The 26,557-nt window shown below is 40.5% G+C and overlaps 2 non-coding genes across 2 annotated transcripts; both read right to left on the bottom strand.

Annotated features, from left to right (window-relative positions):
* Window positions 1–12,132: 12,132 nt before the first annotated feature.
* Window positions 12,133–12,240, bottom strand: LOC141634722 (small nucleolar RNA R71). The gene has a single exon (XR_012539447.1). It is a non-coding gene; the product is annotated as a small nucleolar RNA R71 (small nucleolar RNA).
* A 6,348-nt stretch (window positions 12,241–18,588) lies between these two features.
* LOC141637077 (small nucleolar RNA R71) lies at window positions 18,589–18,696 on the bottom strand. The gene has a single exon (XR_012541639.1). It is a non-coding gene; the product is annotated as a small nucleolar RNA R71 (small nucleolar RNA).
* Window positions 18,697–26,557: the final 7,861 nt, after the last annotated feature.

Genomic DNA, 26,557 nt, shown 5'->3' with positions numbered 1-26,557 from the left:
TCTATGTTGCAATCCATTTTAAAGCATTTGCAGCTGAATGATCAACAAAATCAACAGAAGGACGCGTCATTTAAGGCACTTGAGACTCAAGTTGCCCAACTTGCTGCAAATCAATCCTCGAGAAAGCAGGGTCATTTACCGACTCAAAATGAGAAGAATCCACATGAGACGGTAAATCTGATAGAATTGAGAAGCGGTCTTTCTTATGAGGGACCGGAAGTGTCAAAATCAGACCCTAGGGAAGCTAATGCTGATGGTGAACAAAGATGTATCTTTGTCGAGAAAAAGGGCTCACGACAAAGCAGTTGCTCGATCGATCAAATCGTGTTCGATCGAGTAGAACTGAAGATGAAAGTCTTCGATCGAGTGGTTTTTCCACTCGATCGAGCGAACAGGAAGAACAGGTTGGTCGATCGAGTAGTTTATCTACTCGATCGAGTGAAGTAGAAAGTGGAGTTGGTCGATCGAGTGGAAATTGTACTCGATCGACTGACATTGATGAAGAAACTGCTCGATCGAGTGAGCAAATTGGTCGATCGAGTAGTATAGATGACGGGAAGCTTATTCGAGAGCCTGCTAGTGCTCGATTAAGTGAGATATCACCGGAAAGACCTCGTTCGAGAGGTAAGAAGCGTCCAAAGGATACAGAACTTGCTCCAGAAGACACTTTGGAAGAGAAACAAGGGACTCGAGATACCTATTACGGTTCCCTTCCCGAGGCGGCTGCAAAATACTAAAGTTAATCAACAATTCGGCAAATTTGTCGAACTTTTGAAGAGCTTGGAGGTCACCGTGCCGTTCACTGAATTGCTAACTAAGGTACCCTCTTATTTAAAGTTTATGAAAGAAATTTTAGCGCGTAAGAGGACTATTAATGACAGTGAGACCGTGGCTTTGACTGAGGTGGGGTCAGCCCTATTTCAAAATAAGTTACCCCCTAAGCAATCAGACCCGGGTAGTTTTTCAATTCTGTGTCATATCGGTACGCATTTGATTGATAATGCGCTATGCGATTTAGGCGCTAGTGTGAATGTCTTACCTTTATCTCTGGCCAAGAGATTTGGTTTGACAAAGCTGAGTTGTACCAACATGACTGTTAAGATGGCCGACCGTAGTTTATCACGGCCGCTGGGTGTAGTAGAAGACGTACCTGTTCAGATCGGGAAGTTTTTTATTCCCGTTGATTTTGTTTTCTTAGACATCCCCGAAGATGCACACACCCCTATAATTTTAGGGAGACCATTTTTGTCCACTGCCCGTGCAGTAATAGACGTTGGGGGGAAGACTTTGACCTTTCAGGTAGGGGACGAGGAGCTGATTTTTCATCAGTCTAAGTTCCGGAGAGCTCCCATGCAAGCCCAGCCTTGCAATGCTCTCTCTTCTATTGATCCTAGTATTGACACTCCAAATGAAAATTTGGAGAATTGTGACGCTATTGTTAACCCTCCGCCTCAGACTGAGAGCAAAAAGGAGGAAAGTTCGTCTGTTTTCCTTGCTGTAGGTACAAATGAAAGCAAAGGGGAAGCTGTCAAGGGACATGGTACAATTATTATCAATCAAACTGGAAATGTTGACGCTAAAGCTGGTGATAAAGGAGCAAGGACGAGGAAGGTTCACGCTTATGTGGATGTGAACTACTCCCCTCCTACCGTTTCGAGTGATTACTCATGCTCATGGAAGTTGAAGAGGACAGTCAATGTTGCTGAGGTGACGTTCTCCAGTCAGAAGCCCACCAAGGGGCAACTGAAATTTGATGGGAATTAAACGGGGAATGCCCCGTGTAACACTTTGTAATAGATAATTTTTGAATTTCTTTTGAATTTGTTTTATTGCGTTTTAATTAGGACAATTAGTTTTAGACAGTTTTTAGCATAAACGTAAGACTATAGACTGTGCTTTTGCGTATTTGGTATTTTGGGAAATTTTTGGATGTGTTTTTATGCAGGTTTGGGGAAGTTTCACGCATCCCGAGGAGGAAATGACGGAAATTAAAGAGCTTACATGAGAAAAGAGCTCGATCGAGTACTTTTTGTACTCGATCAAGTAAACATGTGGTCGATCGAGCACCCTATCCAGTCGATCGAGCAAAGCAACAAGCTGGACTAGTCGATCGAGTAAAATTTACTCGAGCGAGCAACAGGAACATCAACAGTGCTCGATCGAGCGGTTTAAAACCACTCGATCGAGTGGAAATGAATAGACGCAGGGAGTGTTTTCCTTAAAACTCTTTCTTTGTATTTCTAATTCATTTTTATCCCTAACTTCCGTCTAACCTTCCCTTGTGCGATCATTTTCATCCCCAAATCCCCATTTTCTTGCCCAAATCTCCAAATCCGTCACCTACAATCTCTTGTTTGCTAATTGATCTTCAAAAGCCCCTTATCTCCCCCTTAATTTGTGTTGATTTTCACGGTTTTCAAAGAGGGTTAGGGTTTGCGGTTTTGAGCTCGAAAATCGCTTGTTTTTGCTTGATTTTTGAAGATTAGTTGCATATTGTAGGATTCTTATCATCAAGTAAGTGTTTCCTTCACCTTCTTTGCATTTTAATTTCGACTATTTGGAATTTTATGAGGTGAAAGTCGAATTTAGGGTTTGTATATCCATTGTTTGTCGATTTTTCGATTTTAATTGAGTTTATTTCCCTTATTCTTCTTGCTTGATGATCATAATTCCCCTTCCTCGCTGTTTTACATGATTAGTTCGATTTTTACATGGATTTTTGCGATTTGGGTGCTGGATTGTCGATTTTTCGACTGTCAATTGGTGAATGCTGCTGTTTTTCTGTCTAAATTAGCTTCTTTGTCGCTTAATTGCTGCTATTTAGACTGCTATCACACCCCGTCGATGCCTATAATGTTTCCATTCAAACTTGTGCAAAATTCTTGCGATTAGGGCTGCTTAAGTCGAATTTTTCGACTGTCAGACGGTTTGTATACTGCATTGTCTTAATCAACTTCAGTTGTTGCTACCAGCTACTGCTGTTAATTGCTATCCCAGTCTCCCTATCGCCAATTGCATTCTGTAATTCGAAACTTTTGAGGAATTGTTGGAAATTGTATGTTCTAGGTCGAAATTTTAGGCTGGTAAGGGAGTGTTTATGGTTTCACATGCTGATTTTCTGTTGCCTTAGCCTCTGTTAACCATTTTTTTCCTCTCCTATCCCTTACCCTATGTTTGCAGGATGGATTCTAGTTCTTTACCCTCCACTAGTTCGTCCTCCAGCCCGTCCTCGAGCGAGTCAATGGCCCCTGCTGTTGCCACTACCTCTGCCCTAGTCACCACTGCAGCCCCAATTTTCCTTGTTTCAGCTGCAGGGACGGTCTTTGCTCCACCCCCACTGAAGCCCGATTCAGTGCCCACTTCCACTACGGTCACCACCACGGCTAGCACTGCTGCTAGTTCCTCTTCAGTGGTGACCACAGCAGCCACTACGTGTACACCAGCCACCACTGCTACACCTGTGGCGGACTCACCACAGCCGCACGCCTTGTAGCGCCCCGGTTCCTTACACGTCCTAGAACGAGCCGCTTGCCTTGCGTTCCAGAGACCGAAGCGGGTCGTGAGATGTCTCGAGCTACGCCGGCTCTGTTGCATCTATTCTCGCTCCTAGCACTTCCACAAACGCCTCTGTTTCTACTTCACCGCCGCTCCGTCTACTTCGAGACGATTCGGATCCGAGGGGACACTTCCCTCGACTCCCACCCAGACTACCCACTGGTATTATTCTTCAACGCTGTCCATCGTACGAAATTCTTTAACTTGGTCAAGTGTGTACATGTGCCTTCCCGATTTTTGGATAAATCGGCATTAGAGAAACTCGATATTTACGAGTCGATCAGAGACTTTATTACGGGGCACGGGGATGCCTGGCCTCATTACCATGAGGGGCCGTACCTTCTTAGAGCTGAGCCTCGAATTTCTCAGCTATTTTACCTTCTCCTCAGGGGCATACGATACTGACCCCGACTGTCTTTCAGTCTCCTTCCGGTTGTTCAACCGGACTTTCACGATGCCTCTAGCGGAGTTTGGTAGGCTGCTTGACCTTACCTCCTCGGGTGTGACATCAGACTCGAGGAAGGTTTACCGTCAGGTTTGGCGGTGCCTGGCCCAGACCCGTTTCCAGGAGCGAAAGCTCCACCAGGTCCACCATTCCCCCGTCCGTTGTTTTCTTAGACTGATGGGGAGCTCTATTTTCGGCCGAAAGAAGCCGAACAACACTACCAACACCGAGCTCTCTATCCTGGGCGGTTATCTGAACGTCGACTGTGAAGGTCCTTTTACCTTCAACATTGCCTACCTCACCGCCCAGTACCTCCACGACCAGGGGAAGAAGGAGGCGGGAACCATTGCCTGCGGTGGCATAGCCACCATTTTTGCCCACCGACTTTTCCCCACCTGGCCACGTGACTTGCAGTACCTCGAGGGAGAGAGGTCACTGAGTCTGGCTGCCATGCTCGCTCAGCATTGGCTAACCCCAGACTACCAGACTTGGAAGATTGACGGCCCCTTGTCTGTTGACTTACCTTGCGGCGCCTCCCCCGTCTTGAGCCCTTACCCCTCGTGGTAAAGGGCCACCGTCTGCCTGCCTTGCCTCTACTTCACCTTCCACTTCGACCATCTCCTGATGCACCCGCCGCGAAGAAGCGGCGAGTTGAGACTGGAGAGGGGTCCGCACCTTCAGGGAGTACCCAGCCTTCCACGGCTACTCCCGATCCGACCCCTCCTCCCACGGCTACTCCCGATCCGACCCCTACTCCCACTACTACTACCGCTCCTACTCCTGCTCCACCTCCCACTGACCAGACCCAGACTGAGCCGGTCTTCCCGGCTACTTTTAGACCACCTCCTCCCTTTGTAGCGCCCGCGGTCCAGGACAAAGGGGCGCAGTTTACGGTTTGTTGATCGAGCTTGCAGAGCGTCAGGCTCGTATGGAGAGGGACATGGCTCTTGCCTTACACCCTCTCGTACGAGTACCACTTGCGGTGACACAGGGCCGATCCCGGGTTGGCCACACCCTTCCTTCTTCCAAGACCCGGTGAGGGGTACCCAGTTTCTGACGAGGAGGACGAGGACCCAGAGGTGGCAGTGGAGAGAGCTCGGGAGGAGGAGCGGAAGAGGAGAGAGGAGGAGAAAGACCCGGAGTACAAGGTGGATGAAGACGACGACGACGAGTAGCTACTGGTCTACTCACTTCCCCAGTTTTCTGGCTGGTTTGGGGAAGTTCGTATTTTGTATGTATCTTTCACTCTTTTACTTTGTCTCCTTTATTTTTTTTATTTTTATTTTGTTGGTTATATACTCCCGTTCCCCCATATTTTTGCTGGTGTATGCTGGAGGACAACGAGGGCGTTGTCCGTTTTGGTTTGGGGAGGGTATTGCATCCTTTTGAGTCTGCATCTGCATTTGTTTTGCATCCACGTTTATTTTTCAGCCTTGCATTGTTTTAATTCATTGAAAAATCAAAAAAAAAAAAAAAAAAAAAAAAAATTAGAAAATTACAAAAATTCAAAAAAAAAAAACAAAATTCACGTTTATTTTAGCATATAGGTTGAGTCGGAACGGTAGATTCCCATGATGACAATGCACTATAACTTGTCTTTTTGCTTGAGCCTTGCACTTTTATTGATAGTTATTAGCTTTGTCATACGCATAGTCTACGAATTTTTGTTCAAATATAAGCTGACTGTTTAGACTTGACCTATAAACTGGTAAAGTACTTAAAAATTCTGAGTTTTAGAGCCATAACTGGTGACATTCATGACCAGTTCATTAGGAATTGAGAGTAGTACTCCTTGCATAGCATGTTCATCACTTTGCACATTCATGACATTCAATTTTTTGTTAAATGCACATATTCGGGTTTGTGGTTGGTGTCACATGCAGGGAGGTGTTTGCAAATTCCCCTTTCCTTATACTTTTCACCCAATTAGCTCCAAATTAGCCAAAACTTGCCTTTTTGACCCATTAGCTACATTCCAAATTAAGCCTGCCTAGTCAAGCTAGTTTAGTATGTTCTTTTGTGGTATGAGTTTTCGTTGCAGTTTTGTTTGTATCTCATTGTATGGAGATTGGTGGAAATTATGGAAGGAGAAAAGAAAAAAAAAAGAATTGAAAAAGAAAAAAAAAAGAAAGACGTGAAAGAAAGGAAAAAAAAAGAAAAAAAAAATGAAAAAGAAAGACGTGTAAGAAAGAAAGAAAAGAAAAAGAGAATGTGAAAATGGAGGAAACAGACGTGCCCCTCTTGTCTGAGTTGAGAAGATGTTCGAAGATGTACAATCGAAAAAGGTTGTTTTGGTTCAGTTAGTTATTTCAGACGGTGTTTAAAAAAGGGAAGTTTGTGACCGTCTGACTCCTCCGTTCTATCCCATATTTTTTAAGGAGATTGTGTTTTGAGTCTAGTGCTTTTTGTGCCGAATGAAGGGCACCCGTACTTAGTCTTTTAGTCAGTTGAGATTCGGATGGTTTCATTATGGTCTTGTTAGGAACTAGCTTGACGCTTTTACTTCTACATTTCCATAACATGTTTTGCCTTTTCTCACGTGAACCTTACTATTCCCAAATCATTTGCAAACCCTCGGCTGTGACGGACATTATTGGTTGGAATTTGTGCATTAGTACTTGAATTGTCTTTCATTTTTGTTGCATGCATGCTATGTAGGTCGCAGTTAGGTGAGTGACTGTCTTTCCTTCTCTCTTTTACATATAACATTCACCCTTTGCTTCATGTGAGAAGAGTAACCACGAGAGAGTCCAGTTTTTTGGTCTTGCAGGGTCGATAGGTTGGCTATATTTCTGAACAGCTTATAATTCGTTTGCGTATTGACTTTTTAGCTTTAACTGTTAATTTCTGTTGCATTAAATTGGTTCAAGTTAAGCTAGCTCTGAGTTATCATTTCCGTTCCATTAGTTTAGTTTTGAGTTTACTCGAGGACGAGTAAAGGTTCGGTTTGGGGAGATTTGATACGTGCCTAATGAATAGTCTTTTTAGCCTATTTCAGCACGTATTTCTATGCATTTTCATATTGTTTTTATGATATTTTGCCACGAATTGGCTACTTTGGTTCGTTTTGTCCATTTTGTAGAAATGAACGCGAAAGTAGTGGAATCGTACCCTTTTTCGTCCTTTTTGCATGCATTTAGAGGAGACGGGATTTTCCAGAGTGAGTTACTGTGTTTGGAAGCGTCGTGGCACGGATTACGAGGCATTTAGGCGAGGACGTGAGCTGAAATGAAGTCTAGTCACTCGATCGAGCTGTTTTCCACTCGATCGAGTGGTTTCTACACCCCTAGTTGGTCGATCGAGTAGTTTACTACTCGATCCTTATGCCGTAGAAAGAGCTGTTACTCGATCGAGTAACTTTCCTGTCGATCGAGCTGTTTTGGATGAAGAGTTGGTCGATCGAGTGGTTTTAATCCACTCGATCGAGTGGTTTTGATGGGTTTGGGCTTTAATTAGCCCGCGTGATGTTTTATTTCGCTAAACTCTTTTGCCTTGCTATTTAAGCACGCTTTACTAGGTTAATTATGATGATCTTTTATATTATCAAACACTCTACTGTAAACTTTAGAACGCTGCTTTATTCCTCTCTACTGTTACCTTATTTCGGGATTGCTTTTACTCGGATTTTGTGTTCTTTACGCCGGATTCACTTGGATTGTAATTCCTTCTCTCCCTTTAATAATAATTAATCGTTTGTTTGCTTTAATTTATCGTTTGTGTTATTACTTCTTTTGCCCTAATTTTCCTTATTGCAATTTATTGTTTATTTATAATGTTTACTGCTGGAAAATTGTTTGCTGTTAGTTTAATTAACGATATGAGTAGCTAAACTCCCTTCATGTTGGGATTAGGGAATCATGGGTAGAATTATGACGACGTAGTAAATGAATTAGACGAATTGATTATGAGACTCATTACTATGGCAATTTAACTGTATTTATCCGACCTAGTTCAGTGCACGCTTCTATGTCACCCTTTAATCTGGCTAAAATTAATCCTGGATCGAAAGATTGGACTAAATAGGCCTGCTATAAACAGTAGACTACCCTAATGAGGATAAAAGTTAAGTTAGTGGTATTTTAGGATAGAAAGTGGACCGAAAGGACCTTTCAACATCCGTCTCACATTAGTTCGTCTGAGTCATTTACAGCTGAGTTATTGGACTACCATAGTAAACCGAAATCCCGACATGTCCCTCTCTTATTGATAGTTTAAACCGATTTTCTGCCCCTATTGCTTTTGTTTTTATTTCCTTTTCCTTTCAAACTTCGTAGTTTAGAACCAAATTCAAACAACCCCCCAATTGTTACCGTAGGATTAGAATTAGACAACTATAATTACATTACCTCCCTGTGGATTCGATACTCGACTGCCTCTACTACATTTTAGTTGAGACCGTTAGGTTTTATCTTTTATAGGGTTGCGATAGCCGTGTCATAATGCATGAGAGTACTACCATATGGTTTGCCCGAGGCAATGAATATCAAATAGACCATAAGAGAACGTACTTTAAGTAAATAAGTTTTAAGTGATTACATGCCAAAACTCAAAACTGCAAAGTACTATACAATTGTTCCAAAAACCAAACCAACTAAAGTAAATAAAATGTTCGACATAACAGAGGAAGACTCCTAGATGACTCATGGTGACTCATGCCAAACTAATCCCTCGCGTATCCAAATCGTACCTGCTCAGCAACTGCTCACCATCCCCGAATGGATCACCACAGTTTTTAAAATAATTAAACGGGGTCAGTTAATGCTTACACAATATAAGACAATACAACAACAATACACAAATACAATTCCCAACACCGTCACATTACCAATCACCTGGCTAGCCTGAAGGTCTAGTCCTGCCAGATTACCAGTCGCAACCAGTAATCCACTCCGCCAGTGGGGGACCGCAGCCGTTCCCACCTAAACCACGCTCATCTTTACCGAGCGCAAACCCATGTTCCTAATGTGCACATCCCCTCTTGTGGTGGGTTCCACAAGGGGCAAATCAAGGGCGTGAAGCCACTCCTGCAAGTGACTCCACACAGCCGAGGGCGCACCTTGCGAACCACAGACCAACAACCACAGCTAATTCCAATATCAACAATACCAATTCAATTACGATATAAACAAATGCCATTAACCAAAAACCATCAACCATCTCATAATCATGTAAAAAATAACTGAGTAAGAAACCCTACCTGGGATACAATCACCACAATCGACAGAACAACAGGTCAAAAACGCTCCTCTATGAATTTACCTCCTATCAACATATAATCATACAATCACAATCTAATACCAATAATACTCCCAAAAATTCCCAAATTACCCAATTAGGGTTTAAACCAACATTAATGAATCAACATAAAAACTGTAGTAGGATCTTACTCATAATACGACGGTCTCAAAGGTGTAAAGAACTCTGCAATCCGATGACTTTAGCCCTTTGGATTTGATAGCAATGCGAGAGAAGATTCAACAGAGTTTGTTCTCTTGTGTAAAATATTTAAAATAAAGTAAAAAGTAAAAATAAATTGGTGAAAATACTTTATATACCATTCTCGCATTGCTATCAAAACCCGGCCAAAAACCTATAAAAACCCACGTAATCGATCGAGTAACTGAGGTACTTCATCGAGTAAACTTTACTCGATCGATTTGCCCCTACTCGATCGAGTACCCACCAGACAGAACACTGTCCATAATGCAAAACTCACTTACTCAAAAGAGTAAGCCTGACTCGATAGAGTACCCATACGCTCCTAAAACCGTAGTATTACAAGTCCCCCTATGGCGTCGGTGAATCCTAGGGTGCCCCTGCCCAACTCAACGACCCTTCTTCGTTTCCCTCGTGGTTACGGTGGTGATGCTGATGTTCCACTTTGGCCCCATGATAAGTGCATATTTTATATACTTTCATCCCCTATATTAGCTCCATTTTATTTGGTTTTTAGCACTTATCATAGTGTCATAAGCTAATATCTGTTGTTCTAGTGTATTTGCTTGTCTTAACATGTTTTTGTAGGAATCTAAGCATTTAGAGGCTTTTTTCTATCATTTTATACACTAAGTTCATTAAGCTAAACAAGACCAAGTGTTGGACTAAGCATGGAGCACTGGATTGGGTTTTGCATGGAGAAATTGATTGATTATTATGTATAATGCAAATGTTGCCAACAATCAAAGTCAAGCCCAACTTCAAAGTCCAAGTCAAGGTGGAAAAGATAGGATTCCAAGCTACCTAGGATGCCAAGAATTAAGGTCTTAACTGGGTGATTAATCGCACAATTAATCACCAACATAGGATTCTCCAAGCAATTAAGAGGAGGATTAAGGCAAAGGAGCTGGAAACACACGACCCCGATCTGGGCCATGCAACCCCGATCAGGGCACAGTCCTCTTGATGTTTTACGTTATGCTCTCCTCTCCTATAAATAGAAGAGGTGTTCCCAAGCTTTAGGCATCCAATTTTTACGTCCAAGTTTAGTTTACAATAGCCTTAAGCATTATATTTCTCTCAATAGTTTTCATATTAGTTTACAAATTAGTTAATCTTGTAGTTCTTCAAACATTTGGTTCTAAGTTATTTCAAGCATTTGGTTTTTATTTGTTCTTCCATACAAGTTCTCTATTATTAAGGTATTTCTATTTCTAGTTGGCAATTCTACATTTCTATTTTAGTTACCACATAGTTGATAATCAAGTATTCCATTTTACATTAGCATCGTTCTTTTCCCATGTTATATCATCTAATTAATATAAATCTTATAACCATGTTTAATATTTCTTACAATTTAGTTTACAATTTACATTTTAGTATGAGTAGCTAAATTTCCTAGTCTAAGGGCTAGGGGAGCCATGCATAAACTTAATATATAAACATGATAAAATAAGTTAATAATAATATTGATCATATTGCTTCTATCACATGCTTGTGCCACAATGTTTAATCTTTGTTTAGGGCCCTATTCAATTGATTAAGTTTGTTTATTCGTTCTATAAGTCGAGAGGCACGGAATTGAATTAGACTAAGCACGTATAGTAGGACGACCTAGTCATGGACGAGAGTTTCTCTAGGACCCGGTCTAAGGTTGACACTAATATCGTAAGGTGGGTGTCTTTAAGCCTAAGCAATTGACAATGTTATTAGTACCGCATTTATCATGATCATATATTTACCCTTGCATGTGTGACCCGAACCCCTTAGACTCTCTTTTATTATATAATTTACATCATTTTTGTTATTAATCATCAAACAACCAAACCAAACCAAATCGTAATCGACCTTGATAAAAATCCACCCATAGCAATTCACGACGTAATTCCCGTTTCCTTGTGTTCGACCCCTATTACTACATTAACTTGTGTCTAGGGAATTTATTTTTGCATAGGTACGCGATAAGCCTATCAAATTTTGGCGCCGTTGCGGGAAACGTTTTATTGCTTTTTGAATTGTCGATTTTTATCTTGTTTTCCTTTGTCTTGGGAACACTTGTTCCTTGAGACCGTTACTTATCATTTTCCTAGAAATTGTTGTCTTATGCCCAGGTCCTCTCGTAGTGGAGAATTGCTTTCACCGGATTCCGAGCCCGAGAAAACCTTTAGGAGAAGACGACGATTTTGGAAGGAAGTTAAAGAAGCCACTTCTCCCGTACAAGTTGAAAGTGCTAGAAAGTCTTACTTAGACGATCTAGAAGCCCTTGAAGAGTAGGAGGTTTCATGTTCATCATCTCCACCACCACCACCATCTACTACCAAAAAGATGGTGAGACTTTCCGATCACTCAAAGCCCACCGCGGCCATGCTACCGGCCGGTATCACAACTACTCAAATCACCGCACCGGACTTCGAGATCAAACCGGCTTTTATTAGCCTTGTGGAGAGGAAGCAATTTGGAGGAATTCCTTTGGAGGATCCCAATTTGCATGTGCAAAACTTTTGTGACTATTGCTCCATGATCCGTCAAACGGGCGTCACCCAAGCCCAAATAAGGGAAATACTTTTCCCTTTCTCTTTGAAGGACAAGGCCAAGCTTTGGATCAATAGCCTTGACCGCACCACCTTGGGACTCACCAATTGGGAGACATTGGCTCTTGCTTTTTATCAAAAGTTTTTTCCACCAGAGAAAACTCAAACATTGAGGAGCCAAATTACCGGATTCCGTCAACAAGCTCTTGAGAGCTTATATGAAGCTTGGGAGAGGTACAAGGAGTTGCAAAGGCAATGCCCACATCATGGGCTAGATGATTGGTTTCTACGAATAACATTCTACAATGGATGTTGTGCCGAGTCCCGAAGGATTCTTGATTCCGCCAACAATGGGCGGTTTGATCAAATTGACACCGATCTTGCTCATTCCACGATCGAATCTATGGCGATCCATGACGCCCAATATGTCAATTCCCGAGTTGTGCCACCCAAAGGTAAAGAAGAATCCTCTAACAACTTCGTTTTGCTAGCTCAAATTGCCTTGCTCCAACAATAATTGGCGGAGAGAAATGATAAAGATTCCATCCAACAACTCAATGTTGTGTCTTCAACGAGCCAAATCATCGTTTGTGATGGATGTGGAGGTGCGGGCCACTATGCCGCTCATTGCCGAGCTCCTATGGAAGAGGTAAATGCTTTTCAAGCTCTAAGACAAAGTTCATATCCACCGGGTACATTTTCCAACACATATAACCCGAATTCAAAATTTCATCCAAACTTGTCTTACACTAGCAATAATGTGCTTAACCCTCAACCCCCACCACAACAAAATGCCTATGTTCCTCAACAACAAAAGTATATCCCTCCACCGGGTAATCAAAATCAACAAAGGCCCCCACAAAACAATTACCAACAAAATCCACCACAAAATGGCCAACAAAACAATCAAGGAGTTGGTAAGCTCGAGGGCATGATAATCCAAATGCAAAGGGAATTATTGGCTCAAATTCAAAAGAACGATCAAGCTCATAGTGCCGCGGTCAAGATGTTGGAACAACAAGTGGCTCAACTAGCCACTTCTAATTCTCAAAGGAAGAATGGTCAACTACCTCCCCAAGGTGAGCAACCACATGAAACCGTTAATTCTATTTCCTTGAGAAGTGGTTCAAGCTATGATGGGCCATCCATGACTTTGGATGAAGAGGTGGTTGTTAAAAAGGCTAAGCTTGGGGGAAATGACAAAAAGAAGGCTAGTAAAGAGCCTATTGTTAAAGATCGTGTGCCTTTTCGTCATCGATTGTTGATGCTAAAGAGGAAGAGCAAGCTTGATGCCAAAGATGTTGGGTCTCCTATGCCGAAAGAAAGTGATGAGGTGGTTATTGAGGAAATCTCTCCTAATGCTAAGGAGAGTGATGTCATTTCAAAGAAAGTGGATGCTCCTAAGGAGAATGAGAAAGAGATAGTGAAAGATGTGGAGGATGCTCCTCCCAAAGAAGTTGTTCAAGTAGCATTTCCCCATCGTCTAGCAAAGCACAAGGAGGAAGGTAAATTTGCTAAATTTTTAGAAGTTTGTAAAAATTTACAAGTCACCATCCCGTTTATGGAATTGATTACCCAAGTCCCTTCTTATGCAAAGTTTATGAAGGAAATCCTCTCAAAGAAGCGATCCTTCAATGAGGTTGAGACCATTGCTTTCACCGAAGAGTGTAGTGCACTCTTACAAAACAAGTCTCCCCCGAAACTTAAGGACCCCGGTAGCTATTCTATTCCTTGCACTATAGGCAAATATACCATTGATAAGGCCCTTTGTGACCTAGGTGCTAGTGTAAGTGTCATGCCCTATTCCCTTTGTGAAAAACTTAACATGGGTGCTTTAAAATGCACAAGTACAACATTTCAAATGGCGGACCGTTCTTTAAAGCGACCCTTAGGTGTCTTAGAAGATGTACCCGTCAAAGTTGGCAAGTTTTTCATACCCGTTGACTTCCTCATACTTGATATGGCTGAGGACTCACAAACCCCAATTATATTGGGTAGGCCAATTTTACGCACTGCGGGTGCGTTAATTGATGTGAAAAATGGGAGGTTGACGTTGGAAGTGGGTGATGAACGGGTTTCCTTTAGCAAAAACAACACCGTTAGAAGCCCAATGTTATAAGAGTCTTGTTATTTATTTAGCACTGTGGACTCTTCTTTTGCCTCTACTATGCTTGGATCCTCACTAATGGATCCGTTAGAGGACGATATGGGTGTTGTTTGCTTTGTAGGTGATGATGCTAAGGACGCTATTGCTAAAAGTGGAAAAAGGAAGAAAGGGAAATTTTATTTGAAGAATTTCAAATGGTTGAGAAATGCAAATATAGCTATGAAATGGAGCTTGGTTGGTGGCGAGCTCAATGACAAAACTTGAATCAAATAGCTTCTTACGTCGTGCGGGACGTTAAACCAGCGCTTCTTGGGAGGCAACCCAAGCTTTTTATTGCTTTTATTTTTTTTTTGTTTTTAATTTTCTGCAATTTATTGTTTTTCGTAGATTAGTAATAAAATGTTCGACTTGATGATGTTTATGTTTTGTGATTTTTAGATGAAAATTGAGTAAGGAGGTTTAGAAGTGAATATGGCACGCTTCCCTATGCAGGAACCCCGTTCGGGGACGTGGTTTTCAAAAAAACAAGAAAAGAATTCACTTCCATAGACAAGCAAGTCAAACACGGGAAGAGGAGGTCAACCCCGATCGGGGTTGGGTGGCCCCGATCGGGGTCGTGGTTCTGTGACTTTCCAGCCTTTGCTTTATACGGGTAAAAAAAAAAAAAGATAGATTTCTTTCTATCATTCAAGCATACCCGACGGTACTCATTTCCTCCTTTCTCTCTCGTTTCTTCACATTTCTTCACTAAAGATCACAAAGAAACATCTACATCCCCCGAATTCATGCTAGCTTGGGGGAGATTAGCAAATCGAGTAAGTTTTTAATTGCTTTGCATATTAGTTTAGATCTTGCAACCCATTAAACATAACCTCTAGTCCTTCCTGTTTTGTGCTTTGAGCCATTATTATGGTTTGATTGGGTGATTTGGATAGTTACCACATTGAGGACAATGTGATGTTTAGCTTGGGGGAAGATATTGCATTTGCATATAGTATAGTTGCATATAGTGTAGAAATTTTGAAAATTTTTGAGAGAAATTTTTGCTTTGTGCTTGCTTGTTGCCTACTTTTCTCTTTGCTTATCCTAATAATGGCTTGTTGCTAATGATTTATTCTTTAACGATGGGATATTAGCTACATGGGGATGTCTTGACATTGTAGGTAGGAGATGGAGAATGAACCAAATAGGCTTGATCTTGACTTGCGGCAAGCTACAAATTGGTAAGGTAGAGCCTCTTTTGACCGATGCATCCATATCCGGTCTCTCTTAGGTGAGTGTAGGTGTCTCCTTATAATGTGTGTTACATCAAAACGCACAAGTATGGTTCTCATGTCATCTCTTGGTAAGCATGCATTCATTTGTTATAGCATTTTGGAGCCATTCACATGAATATAATTGCCTTCTTGACCCCTTCACAAACAATTTTTCCCTAGCTACATTATAATTTGCCTACCTTGTTGAGCTAGTAGCTTTGTTTGGTCTTGTTTGGGTGCTCAATTGGGATTTGTTTCAATGTTTGAATATCATGTGAGCTTGGTCTTAATGCTCAAGAAAAAAGAAAAAAAAAAGAAATGAAATGAAAAAAATTGAAATGAGAATGAAGAAATTGAGAAAAGAAAGAAGAAAGAAATGAAAAAAGCATGAAAGAAAATGAAAAAAAGAAGTATGAATTAAAAAAGAAAAAAGAGAAGAAGAAGTTGATGTGAGAAATTCTCATACATTATTCACATATTTTGGAGAAATTTCTTTGGTTTGAATTGAAAAAATTGGGTTAAAATTGGGATTGAGCATCCTTACATTTTGGTAGTTGCTAGCTTGACTTAGCTCCACATTACCATAATTCATTTGTTCCCCCTTTCTTACCCATCACATATTGCCTTCTTCCTACTCATTTCGCTTCTTTATCATGCTTACATTTGCTTGTTTTCGCTTACTAGATCTGACATGTTTACCATATTAGATTGCGGGCACATTATCATAAGTCGAGGATAGTTGAGTGTTTATTCACAAAATTTGTCCCTACACATATAAAAGAGTTTGAGTGTCCCGTGAGAGTCCATAGGTCGAAAGATCATGCAAGAGCTTAAAAGTTCATTCAAAGTTTTCTATGCTACGCCGTCGTGTAAATCTCATCCATGTCTTGCTTTATCCCTTGCCCATGTTGTTTCGGGTTTTTAAATCATTATGCTTAGCTTGTTGGGATATTGCAATTGATGGGATTTGGTTTCTTGCTTGGGGACAAGCAAGGGTTTAGCTTGGGGGAGTTTGATAAGTGCATATTTTATATACTTTCATCCCTTATATTAGCTCCATTTTATTTGGTTTTTAGCACTTATCATAGTGTCATAAGCTAATATTTGTTGTTCTAGTGTATTTGCTTGTCTTAACATGTTTTTGTAGGAATCTAAGCATTTAGAGGCTTTTTCCTATCATTTTATACACTAAGTTCATTAAGCTAAACAAGACCAAGTGTTGGACTAAGCATGGAGCATTGGATTGGGTTTTGCATGGAGAAATTGATTGATTATTATGTATAATGCAAATGTTGCCAACAATCAAAGTCAAGCCCAACTTCAAAGTCCAAGTCAAGGTGGAAAAGATAGGATTCCAAGCTACCTAGGATGCCAAGAATTAAGGTCTTAACTGGGTGATTAATCGCACAATTAATCACCAACATAGGATTCTCCAAGCAATTAAGAGGAGGATTAAGGCAAAGGAGCTGGAAACACACGACCCCGATCTGGGCCATGCAACCCCGATCGGGGCACAGTCCTCTTGATGTTTTACGTTATGCTCTCCTCTCCTATAAATAGAAGAGGTGTTCCCAAGCTTTAGGCATCCAATTTTTACGTCCAAGTTTAGTTTACAATAGCCTTAAGCATTATATTTCTCTCAATAGTTTTCATATTAGTTTACAAATTAGTTAATCTTGTAGTTCTTCAAACATTTGGTTCTAAGTTATTTCAAGCATTTGGTTTTTATTTGTTCTTCCATACAAGTTCTCTATTATTAAGGTATTTCTATTTCTAGTTGGCAATTCTACATTTCTATTTTAGTTACCACATAGTTGATAATCAAGTATTCCATTTTACATTAGCATCGTTCTTTTCCCATGTTATATCATCTAATTAATATAAATCTTATAACCATGTTTAATATTTCTTACAATTTAGTTTACAATTTACATTTTAGTATGAGTAGCTAAATTTCCTAGTCTAAGGGCTAGGGGAGCCATGCATAAACTTAATATATAAACATGATAAAATAAGTTAATAATAATATTGATCATATTGCTTCTATCACATGCTTGTGCCACAATGTTTAATCTTTGTTTAGGGCCCTATTCAATTGATTAAGTTTGTTTATTCGTTCTATAAGTCGAGAGGCACGGAATTGAATTAGACTAAGCACGTATAGTAGGACGACCTAGTCATGGACGAGAGTTTCTCTAGGACCCGGTCTAAGGTTGACACTAATATCGTAAGGTGGGTGTCTTTAAGCCTAAGCAATTGACAATGTTATTAGTACCGCATTTATCATGATCATATATTTACCCTTGCATGTGTGACCCGAACCCCTTAGACTCTCTTTTATTATATAATTTACATCATTTTTGTTATTAATCATCAAACAACCAAACCAAACCAAATCGTAATCGACCTTGATAAAAATCCACCCATAGCAATTCACGACGTAATTCCCGTTTCCTTGTGTTCGACCCCTATTACTACATTAACTTGTGTCTAGGGAATTTATTTTTGCATAGGTACGCGATAAGCCTATCAAATTTTGGCGCCGTTGCCGGGGAAACGGTTTTATTGCTTTTTGAATTGTCGATTTTTATCTTGTTTTCCTTTGTCTTGGGAACACTTGTTCCTTGAGACCGTTACTTATCATTTTCCTAGAAATTGTTGTCTTATGCCCAGGTCCTCTCGTAGTGGAGAATTGCTTTCACCGGATTCCGAGCCCGAGAAAACCTTTAGGAGAAGACGACGATTTTGGAAGGAAGTTAAAGAAGCCACTTCTCCCGTACAAGTTGAAAGTGCTAGAAAGTCTTACTTAGACGATCTAGAAGCCCTTGAAGAGTAGGAGGTTTCTTGTTCATCATCTCCACCACCACCACCATCTACTACCAAAAAGATGGTGAGACTTTCCGATCACTCAAAGCCCACCGCGGCCATGCTACCGGCCGGTATCACAACTACTCAAATCACCGCACCGGACTTCGAGATCAAACCGGCTTTTATTAGCCTTGTGGAGAGGAAGCAATTTGGAGGAATTCCTTTGGAGGATCCCAATTTGCATGTGCAAAACTTTTGTGACTATTGCTCCATGATCCGTCAAACGGGCGTCACCCAAGCCCAAATAAGGGAAATACTTTTCCCTTTCTCTTTGAAGGACAAGGCCAAGCTTTGGATCAATAGCCTTGACCGCACCACCTTGGGACTCACCAATTGGGAGACATTGGCTCTTGCTTTTTATCAAAAGTTTTTTCCACCAGAGAAAACTCAAACATTGAGGAGCCAAATTACCGGATTCCGTCAACAAGCTCTTGAGAGCTTATATGAAGCTTGGGAGAGGTACAAGGAGTTGCAAAGGCAATGCCCACATCATGGGTTAGATGATTGGTTTCTAACAATAACATTCTACAATGGATGTTGTGCCGAGTCCCGAAGGATTCTTGATTCCGCCAACAATGGGCGGTTTGATCAAATTGACACCGATCTTGCTCATTCCACGATCGAATCTATGGCGATCCATGACGCCCAATATGTCAATTCCCGAGTTGTGCCACCCAAAGGTAAAGAAGAATCCTCTAACAACTCCGTTTTGCTAGCTCAAATTGCCTTGCTCCAACAATAATTGGCGGAGAGAGATGCTAAAGATTCCATCCAACAACTCAATGTTGTGTCTTCAACGAGCCAAATCATCGTTTGTGATGGATGTGGAGGTGCGGGCCACTAAGCCGCTCATTGCCGAGCTCCTATGGAAGAGGTAAATGCTTTTCAAGCTCTAAGACAAAGTTCATATCCACCGGGTACATTTTCCAACACATATAACCCGAATTCAAAATTTCATCCAAACTTGTCTTACACTAGCAATAATGTGCTTAACCCTCAACCCCCACCACAACAAAATGCCTATGTTCCTCAACAACAAAAGTATATCCCTCCACCGGGTTATCAAAATCAACAAAGGCCCCCACAAAACAATTACCAACAAAATCCACCACAAAATGGCCAACAAAACAATCAAGCAGTTGGTAAGCTCGAGGGCATGATAATCCAAATGCAAAGGGAATTATTGGCTCAAATTCAAAAGAACGATCAAGCTCATAGTGCCGCGGTCAAGATGTTGGAACAACAAGTGGCTCAACTAGCCACTTCTAATTCTCAAAGGAAGAATGGTCAACTACCTCCCCAAGGTGAGCAACCACATGAAACCGTTAATTCTATTTCCTTGAGAAGTGGTTCAAGCTATGATGGGCCATCCATGACTTTGGATGAAGAGGTGGTTGTTAAAAAGGCTAAGCTTGGGGGAAATGACAAAAAGAAGGCTAGTAAAGAGCCTATTTTTAAAGATCGTGTGCCCTTTCCTCATCGATTGTTGATGCTAAAGAGGAAGAGCAAGCTTGATGCAAAAGATGTTCGGTCTCCTATGCCGAAAGAAAGTGATGAGGTGGTTATTGAGGAAATCTCTCCTAATGCTAAGGAGAGTGATGTCATTTCAAAGAAAGTGGATGCTCCTAAGGAGAATGAGAAATAGATAGTGAAAGATGTGGAGGATGCTCCTCCCAAAGAAGTTGTTCAAGTACCATTTCCCCATCGTCTAGCAAAGCACAAGGAGGAAGGTAAGTTTGCTAAATTTTTAGAAGTTTGTAAAAATTTACAAGTCTCCATCCCGTTTATGGAATTGATTACCCAAGTCCCTTCTTATGCAAAGTTTATGAAGGAAATCCTCTCAAAGAAGCGATCCTTCAATGAGGTTGAGACCATTTCTTTCACCGAAGAGTGTAGTGCACTCTTACAAAACAAGTCTCCCCCGAAACTTAAGGACCCCGGTAGCTATTCTATTCCTTGCACTATAGGCAAATATACCATTGATAAGGCCCTTTGTGACCTAGGTGCTAGTGTAAGTGTCATGCCCTATTCCCTTTGTGAAAAACTTAACATGGGTTCTTTAAAATGCACAAGTACAACATTTCAAATGGCGGACCGTTCTTTAAAGCGACCCTTAGGTGTCTTAGAAGATGTACCCGTCAAAGTTGGCAAGTTTTTCATACCCGTTGACTTCCGCATACTTGATATGGCCGAGGACTCACAAACCCCAATTATATTGGGTAGGCCATTTTTACGCACTGCGGGTGCGTTAATTGATGTGAAAAATGGGAGGTTGACGTTGGAAGTGGGTGATGACCGGGTTTCCTTTAGCAAAAACAACACCGTTAGAAGGCCAATGTTACAAGAGTCTTGTTATTTATTTAGCACTGTGGACTCTTCTTTTGCCTCTACTATGCTTGGATCCTCACTAATGGATCCGTTAGAGGACGATATGGGTGTTGTTTGCTTTGTAGGTGATGATGCTAAGGACGCTATTGCTAAAAGTGGAAAAAGGAAGAAAGGGAAATTTTATTTGAAGAATTTCAAATGGTTGAGAAATGCAAAGATAGCTATGAAATGGAGCTTGGTTGGTGGCGAGCTCAATGACAAAACTTGAATCAAATAGCTTCTTACGTCATGCGGGACGTTAAACCAGCGCTTCTTGGGAGGCAACCCAAGCTTTTTATTGTTTTTATTTTTTTTTTTGTTTTTAATTTTCTGCAATTTATTGTTTTTCGTAGATTAGTAATAAAATGTTCGACTTGATGATGTTTATGTTTTGTGATTTTTAGGTGAAAATTGAGTAAGGAGGTTTAGAAGTGAATATGGCACGCTTCCCTATGCAGGAACCCCGTTCGGGGACGTGGTTTTCAAAAAAACAAGAAAAGAATTCTCTTCCATAGACAAGCAAGTCAAACACGGGAAGAGGAGGTCAACCCAGATCGGGGTTGGGTGGCCCCGATCGGGGTCGTGGTTCTGTGACTTTCCGGCCTTTGCTTTATACGGGTAAAAAAAAAAAAAAGATAGATTTCTTTCTATCATTCAAGCATACCCGACGGTACTCATTTCCTCCTTTCTCTCTCGTTTCTTCACATTTCTTCACTAAAGATCACAAAGAAACATCTACATCCCCCGAATTCATGCTAGCTTGGGGGAGATTAGCAAATCGAGTAAGTTTTTAATTGCTTTGCATATTAGTTTAGATCTTGCAACCCATTAAACATAACCTCTAGTCCTTCCTGTTTTTTGCTTTGAGCCATTATTATGGTTTGATTGGGTGATTTGGATAGTTACCACATTGAGGACAATGTGATGTTTAGCTTGGGGGAAGATATTGCATTTGCATATAGTATAGTTGCATATAGTGTAGAAATTTTGAAAATTTTTGAGAGAAATTTTTGCTTTGTGCTTGCTTGTTGCCTACTTTTCTCTTTGCTTATCCTAATAATGGCTTGTTGCTAATGATTTATTCTTTAACGATGGGATATTAGCTACATGGGGATGTCTTGACATTGTAGGTGGGAGATGGAGAATGAACCGAATAGGCTTGATCTTGACTTGCGGCAAGCTACAAATTGGTAAGGTAGAGCCTCTTTTGACCGATGCATCCATATCCGGTCTCTCTTAGGTGAGTGTAGGTGTCTCCTTATAATGTGTGTTACATCAAAACGCACAAGTATGGTTCTCATGTCATCTCTTGGTAAGCATGCATTCATTTGTTATAGCATTTTGGAGCCATTCACATGAATATAATTGCCTTCTTGACCCCTTCACAAACAATTTTTCCCTAGCTACATTATAATTTGCCTACCTTGTTGAGCTAGTAGCTTTGTTTGGTCTTGTTTGGGTGCTCAATTGGGATTTGTTTCAATGTTTGAATATCATGTGAGCTTGGTCTTAATGCTCAAGAAAAAAGAATAAAAAAGAAATGAAATGAAAAAAATTGAAATGAGAATGAAGAAATTGAGAAAAGAAAGAAGAAAGAAATGAAAAAAGCATGAAAGAAAATGAAAAAAAAGAAGTATGAATTAAAAAAGAAAAAAGAGAAGAAGAAGTCGATGTGAGAAATTCTCATACATTATTCACATATTTTGAAGAAATTTCTTTGGTTTGAATTGAAAAAATTGGGTTAGAATTGGGATTGAGCATCCTTACATTTTGGTAGTTGCTAGTTTGACTTAGCTCCACATTACCATAATTCATTTGTTCCCCCTTTCTTACCCATCACATATTGCCTTCTTCCTACTTATTTGGCTTCTTTATCATGCTTACATTTGCTTGTTTTCGCTTACTAGATTTGACATGTTTACCATATTAGATTGCGGGCACATTATCATAAGTCGAGGATAGTTGAGTGTTTATTGACAAAATTTGTCCCTACACATATAAAAGAGTTTGAGTGTGCCGTGAGAGTACATAAGTCAAAATATCATGCAAGAGCTTAAAGGTTCATTCAAAGTTTTCTATGCTACGCCGTCGTGTAAATCTCATCCATGTCTTGCTTTATCACTTGCCCATGTTGTTTCGGGTTTTTAAATCATTATGCCTAGCTTGTTGGGATATTGCAATTGATGGGATTTGGTTTCTTGCTTGGGGACAAGCAAGGGTTTAGCTTGGGGGAGTTTGATAAGTGCATATTTTATATACTTTAATCCCCTATATTAGCTCCATTTTATTTGGTTTTTAGCACTTATCATAGTGTCATAAGCTAATATTTGTTGTTCTAGTGTATTTGCTTGTCTTAACATGTTTTTGTAGGAATCTAAGCATTTAGAGGGTTTTTCCTATCATTTTATACACTAAGTTCATTAAGCTAAACAAGACCAAGTGTTGGACTAAGCATGGAGCATTGGATTGGGTTTTGCATGGAGAAATTGATGGATTATTATGTATAATGCAAATGTTGCCAACAATCAAAGTCAAGCCCAACTTCAAAGTCCAAGTCAAGGTGGAAAAGATAGGATTCCAAGCTACCTAGGATGCCAAGAATTAAGGTCTTAACTGGGTGATTAATCGCACAATTAATCACCAACATAGGATTCTCCAAGCAATTAAGAGGAGGATTAAGGCAAAGGAGCTGAAAACACACGACCCCGATCTGGGCCATGCAACCCCGATCGGGGCCACACTCCTCTTGATGTTTTACGATATGCTCTCCTCTCCTATAAATAGAAGAGGTGTTCCCAAGCTTTAGGCATCCAATTTTTACGTCCAAGTTTAGTTTACAATAGCCTTAAGAATTATATTTCTCTCAATAGTTTTCATATTAGTTTACAAATTAGTTAATCTTGTAGTTCTTCAAACATTTGGTTCTAAGTTATTTCAAGCATTTGGTTTTTATTTGTTCTTCCATACAAGTTCTCTATTATTAAGGTATTTCTATTTCTAGTTGGCAATTCTACATTTCTATTTTAGTTACCACATAGTTGATAATCAAGTATTCCATTTTACATTAGCATCGTTCTTTTCCCATGTTATATCATCTAATTAATATAAATCTTATAACCATGTTTAATATTTCTTACAATTTAGTTTACAATTTACATTTTAGTATGAGTAGCTAAATTTCCTAGTCTAAGGGCTAGGGGAGCCATGCATAAACTTAATATATAAACATGATAAAATAAGTTAATAATAATATTGATCATATTGCTTCTATCACATGCTTGTGCCACAATGTTTAATCTTTGTTTAGGGCCCTATTCAATTGATTAAGTTTGTTTATTCGTTCTATAAGTCGAGAGACACGGAATTGAATTAGACTAAGCACGTATAGTAGGACGACCTAGTCATGGACGAGAGTTTCTCTAGGACCCGGTCTAAGGTTGACACTAATATCGTAAGGTGGGTGTCTTTAAGCCTAAGCAATTGACAATGTTATTAGTACCGCATTTCTCATGATCATATATTTACCCTTGCATGTGTGACCCGAACCCCTTAGACTCTCTTTTATTATATAATTTACGTCATTTTGGTTATTAATCATCAAACAACCAAACCAAACCAAATCGTAATCGACCTTGATAAAAATCCACCCATAGCAATTCACGACGTAATTCCCGTTTCCTTGTGTTCGACCCCTATTACTACATTAACTTGTGTCTAGGGAATTTATTTTTGCATAGGTACGCGATAAGCCTATCACCTCAGTTGGAAAAATTCCTTCTTCCTGCTGTTGCCCAAAACTTGGGAACAAAACCCATGCCTAAGATGTTGGATATCTCAGTGGAAACCGCCCTTGCTGTAAGCGTAGCTGCCTTTATTTCTGTCTTTTTTTTCTTACTAAGAGGCTTACTCAGAGTTGTTGTTTTTCTTGTTGGCATAGTCTTCAACTGAACCTGTTCATCCGTAACGAGGTTCCTCGCCTGATGGGTGAGGTGAACAACCTCCAGCGAAGGGTTGCTAATCTGGAATCCCGGCTCTCTATTGCTACTGATGAGAAGAGCACTGCCCTGTCATAGCTAGCCCAAACTCAGGCTCAGCTGGTAAAGGTCCAGAGCTCCAACTCTTCGTTGGCTGATAATCTTGCTGCTGCTGAGGATCAAGTGCGAACTTTGAAGAAGCTGCTTTTGGATGCCTTGTTGTACACCGTCTGGGAATCAAAGATAAAGCACATGCGGGAGTTTGAGGCTGGGATGCACACCACTTGGGATTTGGCAGAGGAGGAAAGGTAGTTTGCTGAGGCCTTCCCCATCCAACCTGACTTTAACATTATCAACGAGCTGATGGCGAGGAGGAAACAGCTCTTGTTAAGGGAGCGGGTGTTCGTAATAAAGAGGTGGTGCATGACGAGGAAGGCATCTCTAATTCTTCTGCTGCTCCTGCTTCTGAGGAGGTGCCTATTCTAGATTAGGTTAATTAGATGAGGGAATGTCCTCTTGTTAGTTTTAACTTATTGGTGTTTTAGGCTTAGCCCTGTGAGGCGTTTAGCTTGCTTTTCTATTTGAACAATTGCTTGAATTTTTTTTGCTCCCTTCTGGGGGGTCAGATATGTTTAAGTTTTTCAGTTTTTTTATGTACTTATTGTGCATACTGTGCTATTTGTCATGCATGGATTGTATGTTGGCCGGCACACTGTTCTGTTGGGGTAACTTTGGTGGTCTTGGGGTCTTCTGTCCTTACGGGATACTCGAGTCCCTGTCCAACCACACACACCATGTACGTCCTGCAGGAGGAATATTTTGCTAGTCCTTTTACTTTCAGACTGCTGGGGATTAATTTCCAACTGAAAGGGTTCTCAAAAAATCTTAAAAAAAAATAAATATCACAAATGGGAGTGGATTATAAAGAAAATTGTTTCAGAAGCGAAAACTATACTTCTTCAATCAGTACAACTAAAAATTTAAAAGAAAACAACACTTAATCTGGGCCCTTTGCAAAAAATATCAAAGATGTGACTCCCACGTTTATTCCCTTAACGCTACCGGCTGAGATAAAACCAACGGGTGGAAAAAGTAAGAATTTCAAGTATTCGAAAAGAATTTTAGAGCACGATTTATGTTGTTACCCCTTTAGAAATACTTGATAGATCCAAGGTGGCTTACACGTACATTCTAAATGAGATACCTTGTCGGGCGGATAGTGTTCCTTCTGTTGAGCTGCAAAAAGTAACGATGTGGTACCTGTTCAGGCGGATAAATAAGAAGTTGCAACTTAAAGTTTTGGGCTTCCACTTCTTCTGTCGTACCTACTGAAAAATAGGATCGGGGTTCTGACGGGTGGATTCTAGGCATTGTATCCCTTCAGGTGAACGTTGTTTCATGGTAAAGCACCATAGGAATTTAGTTTAGAAACTGGTGGTGCAAGTTCAAAGTTTATCACTTGTATGTCGTTTTTCTACTGTACCTTCTGAAGGTGAGACTTGTGGTTCAATAGCTGGAACCTAAATATAGTATTCTTTTAGGTGAGTAATGTTTCAGGGCTTATATATAAGTTTCCCTTCCATATACATGAGTTTGTATGCTCCATTACCCACCACGCTTTTTACCTGGTAATGTCCTTCCCAGTTGTAAGCAAACTTCCCTGCTCGCTGGTTCTTAGTGTTCTGGAACACCTTTCTGAGCACCAGGTATACTACTTGTAAGGTTCTGGCCATTACATTTAGATTGTAGCTCCTGGCAACAGTTTGTTTGTAGGATGCCATTCTGATCTGGGTGCTGGTTCTTAGTTCGTCCACAATGTCCAGGTTGCTGGCCATTTCTACTTGATTCCTGTCCTCAGTTATACATTCATACCTGTGTGTTGGTACTCGTACATTAGAGGGGGTCACGGCTTCAGCCCTATACAACATGCTGAACAGTGTCTGCCCTATGGCGAGCTTGGGAATGGTTCTATCAGACCACAGTAATAGGGGGAGCCCATCTGCCCACTTATCACATAT

This window comes from Silene latifolia, chromosome Y (assembly GCF_048544455.1).
Source record: "Silene latifolia isolate original U9 population chromosome Y, ASM4854445v1, whole genome shotgun sequence".
Taxonomy (NCBI): domain Eukaryota; kingdom Viridiplantae; phylum Streptophyta; class Magnoliopsida; order Caryophyllales; family Caryophyllaceae; genus Silene; species Silene latifolia.
Note: the sequence above shows the minus strand (reverse complement) of the source record. Positions and strands in the feature narration are given on the sequence as shown.